This window comes from Manis javanica, chromosome 12 (assembly GCF_040802235.1).
Source record: "Manis javanica isolate MJ-LG chromosome 12, MJ_LKY, whole genome shotgun sequence".
Taxonomy (NCBI): Eukaryota; Metazoa; Chordata; class Mammalia; order Pholidota; family Manidae; genus Manis; species Manis javanica.
The window spans coordinates 11,670,813-11,687,777 of NC_133167.1; the positions used below are offsets into that span (position 1 = coordinate 11,670,813).

The 16,965-nt window shown below is 39.2% G+C and overlaps 1 protein-coding gene and 1 non-coding gene across 3 annotated transcripts in view; both read right to left on the minus strand.

The window, feature by feature from the left end:
- Nucleotides 1-16,965, minus strand: part of NYAP2 (neuronal tyrosine-phosphorylated phosphoinositide-3-kinase adaptor 2) — a 245,473-nt gene that overhangs the window by 91,933 nt on the left and 136,575 nt on the right. The gene's annotated exons all lie outside the window — the stretch shown is intronic.
- LOC118968236 (small nucleolar RNA SNORA73 family) lies at nt 80-277 on the minus strand. Its single transcript, XR_005055793.2, has one exon. It is a non-coding gene; the product is annotated as a small nucleolar RNA SNORA73 family (small nucleolar RNA).

The following is a 16,965-nucleotide window of genomic DNA, read 5'->3' on the forward strand; positions in this document are numbered from 1 at the left end:
AGCTTTCTTTTCTTCTTTTTTGAGGATTATACTCTTATTTTATTTATGATCTTACTTAAACTTTACATTATAGGATACTAGATGTTTCCTGCATGGTGTCTCCTCAGTCACTGTGCATAGGACCCTGAGAAGGTGTAGGAATGTACAGGGGCCGGAGCAGAGCCCAGCTGCATCTCCAGCGTCCTGCAGAGGGACTGTACATCACGCGGCAGAGCCCTGTGCTCCACTCTGCCACCAGGACAGAGCCTGGGAGAGTGACCTGGGGTATCCACGTTGGAAGGAAAGCTTTCAAAAAATGTTTGCACTAAGGTTTATGCTTATAAATTACTGATGGAAGGGTGTCTGCTTCATTTCTAGCTTGAGGCTTAGAGTAAAAATCAAGCAGAAGTCAAACATTTTCCATATTCAGAAAAGTCTGATGATGGAATAATATTAGTAGTATTAATCTTCAATTAATATTAGTAATTCAACACTGATAAATGCATTAAGACTAGGGTTATTCATCCCTTTGCCTTAGGATTTCTAAATAGAAACCTTCAGATAAACCATGTTGGATAAAAACTATCACAGGTTTCATAAAGATTAAAATCTTTAAGAACTAAGCCAGAAACTCAGGGGGAAAAAGCAATAGAAAGCCTAGAGCTTCTGTTAGCACAAATGGTTACAAAAATACCATGGGAATGGAGTCCTTTTAATGATGTGGCTATTGCACATGATCACATCTTGCTTTCATTTAGGATAAAAATGCCCCAGTCTGCTAGACTTAATCTCTTCCTCGACTCAGAAAAGTAACTACTATACAGATGGGTTTGATACTTTGGGGGAAATTGATGTGAAAACCTTATGAAGCTAGACAAGTTAATCTCCAAATCTCCAGGTATTGATGATTATGGGGTAGTTCTTTTTTTTTTCTTTTCTTTTTTTAAGTAAGATCTCTTATGATATCCCAAATGCTGTCTTGAAATGAACTTATTAGAGATGTTACAGTGACACATTAGAACCCCACCTAGAGTTTTACAAGAGAAATAATCCAGAGAATAATGTGTAAATTTCAGGAATAACTTCTGGAAACTCCCAACAGATATGTACCAGTGCATCCCAGAGCCTGCTGGAAGCCCTCCTTTAGACAGAGCATAAGCTTCTGACACCATACAGTAGGGTGGAAGGGGCTGGCAACATGTCTGTGATTGAAATCAATTGTTTAGCATGCAGGGAAGGTACTGGAGTCTTGTTATCTCATTATCTCATTGTGTTGATATATGATTACAGTGATTACCATTATTATGCAATGTGGCAGAATGTAGTTGCTTGTGGTTAGTGGTGGTATATAATGTAAGATGACAATGTAGCTTAAAGGTATAACATTATGAGATAATAACAGGCTTCTCTATAATTTGTGGCCTTAAGGGAGGGTGGAGGGTTCCAAGGCACATAGTCAAGAAACACCTGAAATCTCCCTGTTTTTTTTCAACTGGCCTACTTACAAAACAGTAGCTCTTCTAAAACTTGCTAAAGGAGAAGCAAGTGCTTAAAGGTTAGTCAGGCAGCTGCTTACATATCAATCATGCCTTCAGATGAAGGGAACCCATCAAATATTCTAGAAGGCTGTGTGACCTTCACTTCTCTAGGTCATTCTTGCTTTCAAATATTCTTTTCCACTGCCCGTGATGATGATTTTCCTCACTACAAACACCTTTTTGAAGGCAAGTTTCTTTATGTATCTAGACTTTTCCTTTTACTCGTATCAGGAAAAACTAGACGCCATTCTCCAGTGGGGTCTAGCTGTGGAGTCAAAGCAGGGGCTCAAAGCGAAAAGCTGAGAGACATAATCAAGTGAAAAATACCCAGACAGTTTTTTAGAAGGGACCCCAAATGACCAGTATCTCCACTCTGTATCTCTCACTGGGCTTAAATTGTACTGGCTTTGAAATCTACTGGGTATATTCATTTTCACGATTTAAAAAAGTCATCAGATTATTCACAAAAATCTGAGCCCAATAAAGTAAAAGTATACAACACTGAACAGGGTCGACTTAGTACTGGCAGGATTTTAAAAGAATCAGATCTTAGGAGAACAAAACCACCAGAGAGTAAGTACTCTTCTCAAGTTTGCTTCCTGCCCTCCTCCACCTCGGAGTCTTGTTCTAGGCTAAATGATTCACGGTGGAAAATATTTGTGACTATTGGATTCTAGAGATTGACTGGTTTGGGGTTGGGGGAATCCTTAGGGGAAGAAAGTCTGAATAGTGAGGTGCTCTGTGCATGGAGGGTTGTTAACCTACAGCTAAGAATTAGTGTGTCCATGAGATGGATAACTTCACTATAGGAACAGTCATGCCTAGAATAATATCTTTATTTTTCTCTCACCTAAATTATAATTCACTTTTGTTTTCTTTGACCCTTCCCTAAAGTCTGATATTCCTACCTGGACCGGGATAGTTGTATGGAAAATACTAACAGGAGAGGCAAAAGTCAGGCATCTGCTGAGCCCAAGCCTAGTAGGATCATTGCATTGAGGAGAGAACATAGCCCTGGATTCCCAGGCAGTGAGGGGTCCATGGTAGAGATTGGAGTGATGTGATGCTCAGGGAAGCAGCAGCCCCAAGAACAGCCCTTGAACCAGCATCCCTCCTCTCATGTGTAATAGGAAGGTAGCCTTTGGAAGGGGCAAGACCAATGCTTGGGTTACACTCAGAATGTGAGCAAATGACACTTATTTTCTTTGCCAAAAGAAATAGAAAATAATGTAATTAAGACCCTTCATATCTATGAACATATTGAAGAAAGAAAAGGTTCTATTCTAGAACACAACACAAAATTAAGGTAGAACAACTTATTCATTAAGAAGGAATTTAGACAGTCCACTTGTACAGTGAGGACAACCTTAATGCCAAACCCAAATACAGAATATTGTCTGACAAGGAGAATAAAATATAATATGTGACTTTTATGGTGACTCTGAGATAATCAAAATTGACATTTACTATGGAGGAAATTGTGTTCCCCCCAAATTCCTATGTTGAAGTCATAATCCCCAGTGTGATGGTATTTGGAGATGGGGCCTTTGGGAGATAATTAGATTTATGAGGACACAAGGGTGGGATTAGGGCCCTTGCAGGAAGAGACTTTGGTTAGGTGCTCACTCCCATCCTCTCCGCATGTGAAGACAGAGAGAGAAGGGAGCCACCTACACACCTAGAAGAGAGTTCTCACCAGAAACCAACTATGCTCGCACCTTGATCTTGAATTTCTGGCCTCAAGAACTGTTGACAAAATAAATGTTTAAGCTCCCAGAGGGTGGCATTTTGTTATGGCTTAGTAAGCAGTATATTTACTGGGACTTACATAAAGACCTGGTGCAGTGAATGATGAGCACCCACTTTAATTTCACCCTCTGGCACTGTAACGCTTTAATTAGCTTTGTTATTTTTAAGAAGTAATACAACTCTTTCCCAGTCTTCTAAATGTAATTTTCATCTGCCCTAGACCTCCTCACCCCCTGAAATCATGTCACAGCACAGTATCGCTGAATGCAGAGACGCTCCATGTACATCCGGAGCACCCTTCCACCACAAGGCCTGTAATTCTGGACCTTCTTCTCCGTCTGACTCTCTAAGCTCTCATGTGTGCCAACGCACATTGCTGTTTGATTCTGACCCGCTTTCTGGGTGTTGTTTCATTTACTGCTGTCATTTCCTTTGGCGTATGGACTCCCTGCTCCACTCCGTTCTTCTGCCCACCACCTGAGTCAATTCTCCAGGAAGCCCTGCCCAGGGATCCTTTCCTACCTGGACAAGCTGCTTCTCTCTCTCTTTCCCTGGGTGGTGAAGAGAGCCTAAGGCATATTCATAAAATTCAATCACATTTTGTTTCCTGGTCTTCGTGGCTATCGGTCCAAATTTGAAATAAGCGTATTAAGGATTATACAGAGAGTAAAATGTTAAGTAAATTACAGATGATCTGGATGAATAAACAAATTCATTACTTCAAGACTGAGAGACTTTTTTCAGGAAATATCTGCATCTCATGTTATATCCTCCTTGAAATCTCACAATGTAGTCTCTGTAAAATCAGAAGAGGAACAGTTTCTTTTCTAATGAACTGATTTTTCTCTCCATTTATCCTCTGGTTTTACCTTGAGACCAAGTGTTGAATAAATCATTCATGGAGCAATGAAAGTTTGTTTCAACTGTCATATGTGATTTTTTTTTAAAGTTTACCCTTACAAGGGAAAGCCTGAAATTTTTAGTAACATTGTCACGTAATTTATTCCACTTTAACCTCACTCTTGGGAATTAAGAATTAAAGAAAAATTCATGTTTAAAATGTCATTTCTTTAGAAAGTGCTTAAAATAGACTTAATGTCTAAATGTAGAGATTGAAATATTGTTAATAAAAGAAAATAAAAATTGCATTGCAAATTTCAACATTTAATCAAATTCAACCATAATAAAAAGGTGATTTTTTTGCTCTTGACTGAATTTTAAATTATTTCTAATAAGCACAAAGATAGAAGCAATAATTCCTGTTCAGCTCCAGAACACAAATTTTAATGCTTAAAATAGAATAATAACAGTAGCTTTGAATAAGCAGAAAGTGACATTTTTGAAATGAGATCTCTGAGCACAAAGGTTATGTATGGCTTTCAGTCATGCCCAGATGATCTGTTTTTCACAGTTAATTTTGGAAATTCACCATGTCCTTTGTCAGCCTATCCTTCTGAAAGAATTTTTTCCTTATTAAAAAAAAAGTCTAATGTAAAATCATGCTTTAGTATCTAGTGATGTTCTTGACCCAAGAAATGGAAAAATGAGACACAACACAGGGAAATACAGTATTTCCCTGTATGGAAAGTCTCTTTGACCACAAAATCCGAGAATTTGAAGAGTTCTTAGAGATTTTCCAGCCCAAATCCTATTTATTACTGGTGAAGAAATATAAATTCCGTATCAACTACTCTTAAACGTTTTTTTTTTTTTTGTTTTTTTTGTTTTTTTTTTTGAGAGGGCATCTCTCATATTTATTGATCAAATGGTCGTTAACAACAATAAAAATCAGTATAGGGGGGTCAACGCTCAATGTACAATCATTAATCCATCTCAAGCCAAATCTCGTCAGTCTCCAATCTTCTGAAGCATAACGAACAAGTTCTTACATGGTGAACGAATTCTTACATAGTGAATAAATTCTTACATGGTGAACAGTACAAGGGCAGTCATCACAGAAACTTTCGGTTTTGATCATGCAATATGACCTATAAACAATCAGGTCAAATATGAATATTCGTTTGATTTTTGTACTTGATTTATATGTTGATCCCACATTTCTCTTATTATTATTATTTTTATTTTTAATAAAATGCTGAAGTGGTAGGTAGATGCAAGATAAAGGTAGAAAACATAGTTTAGTGCTGTAAGAAGGCAAATGTAGATGATCAGATGATCAGGTGTGTGCCTATGGACCAAGTATTAATCCAGGCTAGACAAGGGCAGCAAGACATCCACGGATGCAGAAGATTTCTCTCAAAGCAGGGGGCGTGAGGTTCTGAGCCTCACCTCTGTTGATCCCCAAATTCTCACCTGATGGCCCCCCTGCGACTGTGCCTGTCTTAGGTTGTTCCTCCCTTGAGGAATCTTACCCGTCTCTGGCTAACCAGTCATCTTCCGGGGCCATACAGGGAAATGTAAAGTTGGTAAGTGAGAGAGAAGCCATATTGTTTGCAAAGGTTAGCTTTTTACTTCTTTGCAGATTTATGCCCTGTGGCTTCTATACCCAGCACTTGTCTCGAGGTATCTTTACCACCTGGAGGAATTATGATACTCGGTAAATTCGATATGAGGCACGAATTCTATTTAAGGGTTGTAATTAGGAAGGAAGAAGAAAAGCTATAGATGTAGCATATGAAGGAAACATGGGAGGATTGATTATTTCTTTGACATATCTTCTTGTAGAGTACCTTAAGTATGTATAGGTTTTAAACTACTAACTAATTTGTACACACATATTAACATAATAGGAATACGGTGACATAAACAAAGCAAATCTATAATTACCATCCATCTCCAGTGAAGACAAGAAAACCATTTAGGCACCCTAGGCATTTGTGAAAATTTATCTATGATATGATGGATATTGTCCAACTGTACTTGAACCATCAGACAAATTAAAGCAGCCCATTTCTGGGATCTGTTCACATCCCATATGTTCTTTTAACCGTAGATAGTCTATAGTCATGAGATTTTGGAGTGCTACAACTTGCACCCCTCCCAACTCCTGGTTGAGTTCCAACAGTACAGATCCGGTCAAATTCGTTGTCTCACTGTATGCACATGCCAGCCTAGACATCTCCCTCCTCATTCTTATGGCAAGTCCAGGAGACGGTGGGCTGGATGCAGCCACAACCGCAGCATCGTCCGGATCCCTGTGGAGGCTTTTTGATGGTCCTCCCCCGGCACAAGTCCTCCAGAGAGTGCTGATGCCGGAAGCTCCTCCTCATATCGTATCTTAGTTCATTTTCTGGGTATCCAAGCTAGGCCCTGATCTTCTGCGTAGAAACAAACAGACCCTTTGCCCACACTTTGACATGCCCTCTATACCACTGTGCAGAACTCATTGGAGGTCAGCACACAGTAACTGCCTTTTTTTTTTTTTTTTTTTTTAATTAAGAGAAAGGAATATTATCAGAAAAGAGTACCTCCATAGCTGATCATCTGACACCCTTTAAGTGATCAACATTAAGGATATTTAAAGCATGCGTTGATCTTTGATTTACCAATAGTTTTATCCTGTTAAGGAGTAATCCCCCTTTTCTTTCTTTCTTCCTTTTTTTTTTTTTTTTTTTAATTTTTAATCTATCTTAAACGTTTTTTTAAGTCTCATAATTTCAACTCAAATCTTTTATACCTTTGAAAACAAAGGAAAGCAATGGAAGAAAAAAAGTGTTTAATTTGTTATTTTATATATGGCATAAAGTATCATTTTAAAAGGTACCTTGCAGCCCATGCTATAATGAGGAACAATGGTGTTTTAGCTCTGGATATAGAGGTATATTTAAATAGGTGATTCAGATTGGGCAATGAGAGTCCAGTGAAGAGAAGCAGCGTCTATACGGTGTGATCCTAGAACTGGCCGATTCTGGAAGGTGAGAGACACATTTCCCACTTTCAGGAGAATGGTGCTCACAGTAACTTCACAGCTCACAATTCCAAGGGTTTGAGAGATATTTTCATGTTCACAGTCACAGGCTCCACAATACATCTGTAAAACTGCTCCCTTCTTATTAGATTTTTTTGTCATTAAGGTGTTTGGACAGGTATGGGAGTTGCACATGTCCTTGGTCTGTTTGCAGCAGGACCAAGGAAGTGGGGTCACACACAAGAGGGAGCGTGTTTGGGGGTGTGGGATCGGAGTTACTGTTCTGGCCTTGACAATGATGAAAACAGAGAACTCAGACTGGATCAGAGTTTGTATAGAAACTTTGTGAGACACAGAATCGACTCAACAGTAGGGTCTTAACTTTAAATTGTCTGAAAAACTCTTGGTTTAAACTAGAAGGCATGATTCTAATGTCTTTTCCTCAAAGGGCATAACTATGGGCAAATTACTTTGAAGTACATTCTTAGTTGTACTCACATTTGTTGTATAGATGCTAAAGGACTTTAAACAGAACTACTGTTGTTTGAATTACTCATCTCAACCCATTAATTATAAAGCAAAATTGGAATTTGTAGCCAACATTTGAGAAAACATAACAGACTAGAAAATATGAGTAGATTTCATGTAATAAGGAAGAATATTGAAACAATATATATTTATAAGTATTAAAGTATATAGATATTTCCTATATACTTATCTCTTATGGGTTTTGATGAGGCATTTTTTAACAGTCCTAAAGCAGACAGTCTCTGGTTGGTAGTCTTCAAGAAGGGCTCCATCAGTTCCCTTCCTGTATGTGCCCATTTTCCTATCCCTCAAGAGGTGGAGTCTATTTCTTCTACTCCTGAATATGGCAGCTCTCACCATCTCCCAAAGGAAGCCATGCACCATGAAAGAAGCCTGATTATTCTGAGACCACCATGCTGTGGCAAAGTCCAAGCTAGATAGGGGGAAAGAACCAAGAAACTCAATCAATAATGAAAAAAAGATGCCAGCCATATGGCTCCCATATACTGTCCCCATGACCCTTCCAGGTATCTGAGTCATTCCAGGCAGGATAGCAGACACTCTGAACCAGTGACAAGTCATTCCCACCATGCCCTACTGAATTCTTGACCCACAGAACTATGAGCAAATATGGTCATCGCTTTTATGTCTCTAAATTTTGAGGCGGTTTGTCGTGCATGTATACACATCTGAAACTGGTACGAGAAGCCTGGAAATGCTGTAACAAAAATGTCAAACATGTGCATTGGCTTTGGGACTGCGTGGTGGCAGAGACCTGAAGGGCAGTGAGGAGGCTAAAATGTTGATGAGAAAATTGCTATTGGAGTCCAGACAAAAGGAGAAGTGTGTTATAGTGTGGTGAAAATTTGGGAAGACTGTTGTCTGTGGTAATGCACAAAATACAAAATGAGCCTAATGAATTTGTGGACCTGACTGAGGAGAATTCTGGAAGAATGTGAAAAGTATCGGTTTGTTTTAGCCATGTGTGGTGAAGGATTGCAAGAACTGAGGAAGGGAACTGAGGAAGGAGCCATTCAGTCCTCCAGCAAAAATGACAATTAACATTTCCAACACGGGACTTGCAAAGAAGCCTTTTCTGAACAGTAAAAGGTGTTCCAAGTAAAAATCCGGTCTTGGGCAAAGGTCAAATCCAGAGTTTTGTACAGTGTGGCTTTGAGGCAAAAAACAAATTAAGGGGTGTGACTTAAAGATCCCATGTTGAGATCTCTGAAAAATGGAAGGTAGTGAACTGAAAGATTCTTTTAAGATATAACCATAACCCTAAGAAGAGAGAGGCCTGTCCCAAAACAATTTGTGTTTGTCTTTTGCCTAATGAAATAGACTATAGTTTTATGTACAGGAAGACGACAAAGATTACAAAGGAGTTTTGCCAACTTGGACTAAAAGGGACAGAAACAGTCAAATTTGAATTAAAAATGACTTTGCATCCCCAAACTTTTCAGGGCTTGAAGATACTGAGAAAACTACAGGTTATTTCTTGTAGACAGAAAAGCATGACTTGCAGAGCAAATTGAAAGCTCAGAGATCAAAGGGAAGAGCCATAGAGAACCAAAACCAGAGAGCGGAACTGGGCCCTAGTCAATAAATATTTTCTGCCCTTGGAATGGGTAGCACAGGGCACATGTGCGCAGCTGGACTTCCAAATCGCTATGAGCTGGTGACTTTATGTGCCTCCCCAACTTCCAGCCCCCATTTTTTCCAACAAGATTGTACATTGCAGTTTTCCTGCTCCTGGCCTGCTAGTCTATGTCAGGTTTTCTAGTGCAGATAAATTGTACTTTTAGTTCAAAAGCCTTTGCATATGAGGAATTGCACTCAAGAAGCCTCAAGGCACATGGGCATGATATACATGATGAGATCCTGGATTTCAGCCTGATGTGATGCAAGGACATGATTTGGGCAGGAGGGTGAGAGTATGTTGCCTATAGGACACAATGTGACCAGAGTTTTCAAAGACAGTCACCATCAATTCTTTCCCTCCTTGTAAGTTTTTCACCTATCAATAGGTAGAGTCTGTCTCCCTCTCCTCAAATCAGGGATGGCCTTGTGACTTACCTTGACCACTGAATGGTAGAAGTGAAATTCTGAATTTTGTACTTAAGAGAACTGACAGCTTTCACTTCCTCATCTTAAAAGCCAATTTCCATGTAAGACCTCTTAAACTAGCATGTGATGAAGAAGCTCAACTTAATCACATGCAGAGGCTACACGGAGAAGAAAGCTCATAGGAGTGAAATCTTGTTAGACCTTCTAGTCTATCCCACCTGCCAACTGAATACAGCCAAATAAGAGACCCCAGACAATGTCACACAGAGTAGAACTACCCACATAAGCCAAGTCAACTCACAGGACAATAAGAAGTAATACATTGTTATTCTTTTAAGCCATAGCATTTAAGGTTATTTGTTAACTGAAAAAAATAAATCTCAAAATTAATTTCCTGCTTGTGTGACTATCTTACAGAAAAATGCTGTTCTTTTCACAGAACTAGGGTAAAGAACTAGGGAAACAGCATCCTTCAGAGTAAAGAAATAAAAGAAGTAAAGTTGTCTTCTGAGTATTATAAAATCACCACAGGATGATTCAGAGAAGGGATATAAAAAGAGATTACTTACTTTCTGGTAAAAAAAGACTGGATTGGAATCAGAGTGAAGGTATTAATTTATGTAAAGAAAGAAAAACCAGTGGCTGGCTTTCCAGCCACAGGGAAGATAAGACCAGGAGACTCACAGAGCAAAATGTGGTGGCTCCCAGCAGGGCCCAGGGCATCTGGTCCCCTGTTATATCCCTGTTTGTGGCGATGGACCCAGCATGCTCAGAGAGCCCAAGCCACTACATGTATGATTCTTATGAGTTCTCTTCCTAACTTCAGATTCATCAACAAACTTTTTATTAATTTTTTGTTTTAATTTCTGAAGTATTATGCATATGTTTTTCATGAGAAACAAGCAAGGTGGAATTCAGGTTTCATATACTGCTATGGCCTCAATATCTGTGTCCACCCTCCCCAAGTTCACGTGTTGGACTCAATACCCAATGTTATGGTGTTAGAAGGTGAGACCTTTGTGAGGTAATTATCTCATCCCTTGGTGCTTGTATGAAAGGTACCCGCACAGGACTCCCATCCCCTTCCCCAAGCAAAGACACAAAAGAGGTTAGCAGTCCGTATCCCGGCACCCTGATCAACCTCTTTAATTTATGTCACCCCATCTGTGGTATTTTGTTATAGCAGCTGCACAAACTGAGACCCATCTCTTGAGCTCAGCTACCATATCTTGGTTACTCTAGACATCTGATGATTGACTTTCTGAGCTAAGAGATTGAAGACTCATACTGAACCAGGGAAAATTCACTGGAGTCACACCTTTGTGGGAATCTGTCCAGGCAGCAGCCAGCATTCCCAAGGAATCACAATGTCTGTCACAAATGTCTGCTTTTATATTTCCATCCCAGGGCTGAATCTTGCTTCCCAGTCACTGGCCTCCTGCTCTAGCCATGGGATGCCCTTTAGACACAGTCCACTTGTAAAGACCCATTTCCTCCAGTGTGCTACTGCAGACTCTCAGATTCCACTTGCCACTCCATACTGCACAGAAGTCTAGAAGGAATAGAAAAAAGAACTCAAAGTATCCATGAGGGACAGGGTCTATTCTGCAGGGATGATCCCAGTTGGACAGTATGCTAGAATACTATGTTCCATAAAAAAACATCTTTGCTTGGCTGCATAGGGATCAGGCTCATGAATCTTTCTCTAGACCTATGTGTACACTTCCTTGTAAAATCCAATTTTAGTAATATCCCTGCTAAAGTCAGTTTAACCAGAAACACCCTCAACCCTCAATATCTCATCACTCTTGAAATCTGACTGAGTTCTTCATCCTCTACCATGCCCTAGGTGATGTCTAGCCACCCTGGCATGACTTCAACATTAATATTATTAGGTCAGTGTAGCCAGAAGCCCCCTTATCCCTGATGTTTCCTCTTAGTAATTTTCCATTTACCAACACCCACCCTATTCCTTGGCTATGAATTCCCTCTCACACATGCTGTATTTGGATAAAATTGAACCTCATTCTGTACTGAGGTCTCTTTCCCCCCATTGCAATAGTCCTAAATAAAATCTGCTTTTGCCACTTTAACTACTGTCCAGCTCAGGTTTTTGTTCGACATCCCTGAACTTTGCATAGCTGGCTTTTTGACATCCAGATCACACTGTAAAAGTCTCTGCAGAGAAGTGCCCCGTGACCCAATCAGCATGTATTTCTCGTTTGTTTCTCAATTGATTTATATAAGATTCTTGGTGGCTGTGTGTGTATTTTCTTCTTTTCCACTTGAGTATAATTTCCATGAAACAATGGTTCCCCATTTGTCTCAATCTTTGCTAAATCTTGTGTGTATAAAGCGACTAGAACATCACAAGTTCTTGATAGATATCTGTTCACTGCTCGTGAAGAGTAGAGCTTTGACATTCTTGGAGCCAGCATTCAGGATATCAGGTATTCTCTAGTGACCCTAAGGAGTCATGAACAGCCCTATAATTTGCCATTCCCTTAGGCATTATTTGAATTAAGAGACAGAAACAAGATGAAGCACGTGAGAAGGATTGACAGTGGCCAAATAAATGATGTGGAAGAGAGAGGAGTCAAAGGAGGAATATTCAACATTATCCATATGCAGAAATCAAGGTATGATAAATACTTTACCTGCCAAAAAGGAAGGACAGAAAGAATTAAGTGAGGAATCAAGATGGCCCCTCTCAGTTCCCTTACACTAAGGAATGCTCAAAGGGGGATGTGAAGGAACACAGGGCAGCAGAACACGCAAGTTAGATCCTGCAATGTGTAGAACACTTGAGGGCTAATGATTTTGTAAGCCCCATGAATTTGGCGGTTATAACAATCATTTCCTGAAAAAATAACTGTCTTTGTTGAGATAAATCAATGTATCGAGGCCATGTGAAACAATGTCACAAACGTGGGAAATAGGAGACAAAGGTACTCTCAAACTCCCCTGTGACTCTGATCCTTGTGTATGAAAGAGGCACTGCGGGGATCCCTCTGCTGCTATCCCTGATGCCACCACAAGTATGCTTTCTATTTCTACAACAGCCTTGCGTAACAACCAAACAAAATCTCCACCTTTTTTGCTCTTAGCATTCGTCATATACCCTTCAGTCTGCCCAAACCGAATCACACAGCACTTGGATCTGTCTGTTCAGACTCTGCTCTGACATTTCCTCTGCTCTTCCGCTCTCTTGCCTAAACAAAACCTCCCACCCTAAGACCCATTTCCCCTGTCACCGCTTCCTCCCTTTCCTCTTAGTTTTTTTCATTTGTGCTTCATCGTCCTTTCTTGTGACCTTCCTCATTTCCTACCTTGTCCTTGGTTACCAGCTTCTCTCTCCTAAAGACTACGGGCGAGCTTTCTAAGGGCAGAATCAAAATATCTTTTTAAAAGTCCCAACAAACTTAACAGAGGGACTTTCTCCCAATAGGCATTTAATCATTAGTAACTATAACTGTTCATTGTACTATAGACTACCAATGCATAATGATTTAAAATTTTCAATTCTCTTTCTCATATGTTCCTTTGGATCTTCTTTCTTCCCTCTATTTTCAATAATTTTTAATGAAAGTTGATCTCCTTAGAGTTTTTAGGAGTGCTTCATCTTAAAGACTAGTTTTATTTAGGAAGAGAGCTTCACTAAATAAACTATATGGCTCCATTACTACTGGTTCCTCAAACCAAGAACTCTCTGGCTGGTTTTACCTACACATGCCAGTCACCTCTGCACAGTAGTCAAGTCAATCAAATATCCTTAGGAGGCCCAGGAAAACTACACATTTAAAATTTAAGGATAGCTGAGTTATTAAACCACTGGTTATAAAAACTTTTTTTTTTATCACTTTCCTCAAATATTTTGAAACCATCAGCTTTACAAGTTCACATGAGCTATATTGCTAGCAGTATCTCCATCAGAAGAGTTAATTTCCTGAGTCTTCAGGGGGAAAAAACTGAGTGGCGCATAATGCTGAGCACCCAATAGAAGCTCAGTTAATTTGAATTCAACCCAGGAGGATACATGTTAAAGGAAAGCAAGTTGGGAGAAAAATCCGATTAACAATTGGAACATTTCTCCTGTCCTCAGGCAGTCAACTCTGTGGAAGCTGAACCCTGGGGCTCCACAGATACAGTCTACAGTGGATTATTGTTAAGTCTGTCCTGGTTGGGATAAAGATAGAAATGTTTGTGATCTTTTTAAGTCTCTGAGATCACAGAGGGAGTAGCATGGAATTACAGAGCCATAAAACATTTCATTCAACTCCCCTGAAATCGTGTCGACGTATGTGACATCTTCTCTAGTGGAAATAGAGTAACAACCACCACAACAATAATAGGTGTAATAATAATAGCCACCACGTATCAAATGCATTATTTGTATTAGGCAATGCGCTTGGCGAGATTATTTCATTCAATCCCCACAAACGCACGTAACTGGCATTGGCATTTAAAGGACAGAGAACTAGCATTGCCTGCCCGAGCAGACACTGGCTTTGAACCTTGGTGATCTGACTCTAGTTAAGACACAGTCAAAGAAGAATTGCCTTTAAAGATTGATGGAGCATATTGTTTTACAAATATATAGTTAAGGGTGTTTTAACCAATTTTTTAAAAAACATTACCAATACTTGTCATTGAGTCAGATTACCTTGAATTCCAATCTCAATTTAGTATTTGTGTGACCTTGGGAAAGTCAACTCTAACATCTTTAGCATCACTGAACTTAGCTATTAAATGGATGCAGTGATGCTTATTCATAGGATGTGAATATTTAAAAAGACACTTAAACCATAAGTCTTTAACATACTACCTGGCCGTAGGAAGGGCTTAAAAAGTATAACCGATATTATTATCAATTATTATCAGTACCCATAAAAAAATCTCTCTGGCTACACTGGAAGGAATGTAATGAGAACATACGTTTTTACACATACTTCACATTTATTTAGCACTGAGCTATAAAAATTAATGGTGCCAGTGCCAGAGAGCCTACCAGTTCTGGGAAATTGTAAAATGAGTGATTGCCTAAATAAATGTAGATTTTTATGTTCATTGGAATAGGAGATCAATATTTCAGTTTCCTCCTATATTAGGTTTATAGTCTATGTATATCCATATAATAGAAGTGAATTTATTTTAAAACATGTAATCCTTTAAAATTATCCAGGCATTGGAATTTTCTGGACATTACCATTTCAGTGTTGGCATTCTTAGTTTCTTATCAGCTTAAATTGAAAAAAAAAGGTGATTTTCCTTGGGTGAGTTTTAATTTTAAAATGCAATTAAAATCAAAACAAAAGAGAAAATGGAGGATGTAAATCACAGCCTATGTGTGGCAGTGCAGAAATTCAACAGCTTAACACCTCTTATTCAAACTCTCTTTTTTCCACACCATAGATAGACCCCTTAGGTTTTGCAAAATGACATTTGGGGGTTGTTCTCTTTGCTTCTCAAATTTAGGAAAAGTGTGACTAGATTCTAAAAACAGAAAAAGAAAATATTTTCAAAAGTTGAGGTGGCTCACTTTGAGAACATCCTGAAGTTTTATTCCATTTGCATGTAATAAACATGTAGATAGTTTTATATTTATGTGGTTTGTTTAGGGATAGTACAGGTACTCTATTATCCCTGTGTAGTGTACCCTGAATTCTTGCAAAATGGGGCTGGAAGGGAAATGGACATCCTTTTGTTTGCGGACAAATTTTCCTTAGCCCTGATGTCCCTATGGTTCTTTAATAGGTCTTTTATGTAATTTTCATTTACCTTTCTCCAAGTTCAGATGAGGAAAATGGTCTAGGCCAGGGTGATTTGGCACATGCCAGAACCTCACTGACTGCAGAGAACAGACACTGTGTTTTTTGGTTCCGAGTTCTTAGGGAATCCTAAAACCACAACATTACCTGAAGCAGCACTGGGCAATGGGAGAGGGTAATCCCAGACTTTTGAACCCAAGGCTCTTTGCTTTCTCATATTATTTGGCAGTTATGTTCAATCTGTGGTGATTTGGGAGATGGGCTCAGGGCATGCAGACCAATAGGGGGACATACGAAGCAACATCCTGGAGGAGACGGCAGCCTTCCTTACCTTGGATGAAGTCGAGGGGCTGTTTGTGACTCTAGCCTTTCATTATTTAAATGCTTATGACAACGGTAGAGGTTATTATTTGGTTTCAGTTCTAGATTTAGGTTTGCCTTCTCTTCTTTTCTTTACAACAAAGTCATCAGAAAGACATGAATTCTGAATCTAAAATGTAAGGAAAGAGAGGGACATTATGGTTTACCCAGCCTGTATTATTCTCAGGCTACTGTCCTTAGGTTATTCTCTGGGAGTCTTTCTCTACCCCCAAGCCATGCCTGAAGCATATTAACTCAGCATCAGCTTGGAATCTTAAAGTTAGATTTCAACTCATAGACGTTTTGAGTAATAATAATGAGAATTTAGAGAAACCCTTTAAACCTAAATTCAAAGCATTATTTTCAAACTTAAACTTGTATTTTTATGTGTGTGTATACATATAGGTATATATGTGTGTGTATATATATGCGTATGTAATTGTGCATATATATATATGTGTGTGTGTGTAATGTGTAGTATGTGTATATACATTAATATATCTATCTCTTATACTCCCAGAAATGCCCTGCTTTGTGTTAATGAAAAATAGTAGTCTTGATCAAATATTTTCTATGTAACATCATAATTATTATACTTAGCTCTGACCATATCATGAACTCACTCCCTCACCTCTGCTCCAAACCTGGCGATACCTTCTTATAATTATGAGGGTAAATAAGGTGTTCTATGATGTGGCTCCAAGCTTATGTTACAGTGCACACCTCTTTGATAACTTCTTTTCCAGGGGTTCAGACCAGAAAAGTGATGCTCCCGCTCCGGGTTCTCTGCCAAGTACTCCTTCCAGGGTCCTTCCGAGCACTTTTCACTCCTTTGTCCCCTTCTGCATAACATTTGGGTCTTGGTTTAATTTCACTCAGGGAGCTCTTCCTTGGAAATTCAACCTCAAAATAATCTCCCCTGGAACCATCCTCTTTTTCGGGCCTCCATTTCTGGGTGAACATTCATTTCCGTTACTGACTGTTTACTATCTTACTCCTCCCCTGGATAGAAAAATCATGTCAGTCTTCCTCCCTTCTGTCTCCTCAGCTCCTAGCACAGTGCCTAATACAGAGTATCTCCCAGCACAGAATGAAATTAGAATTCCCG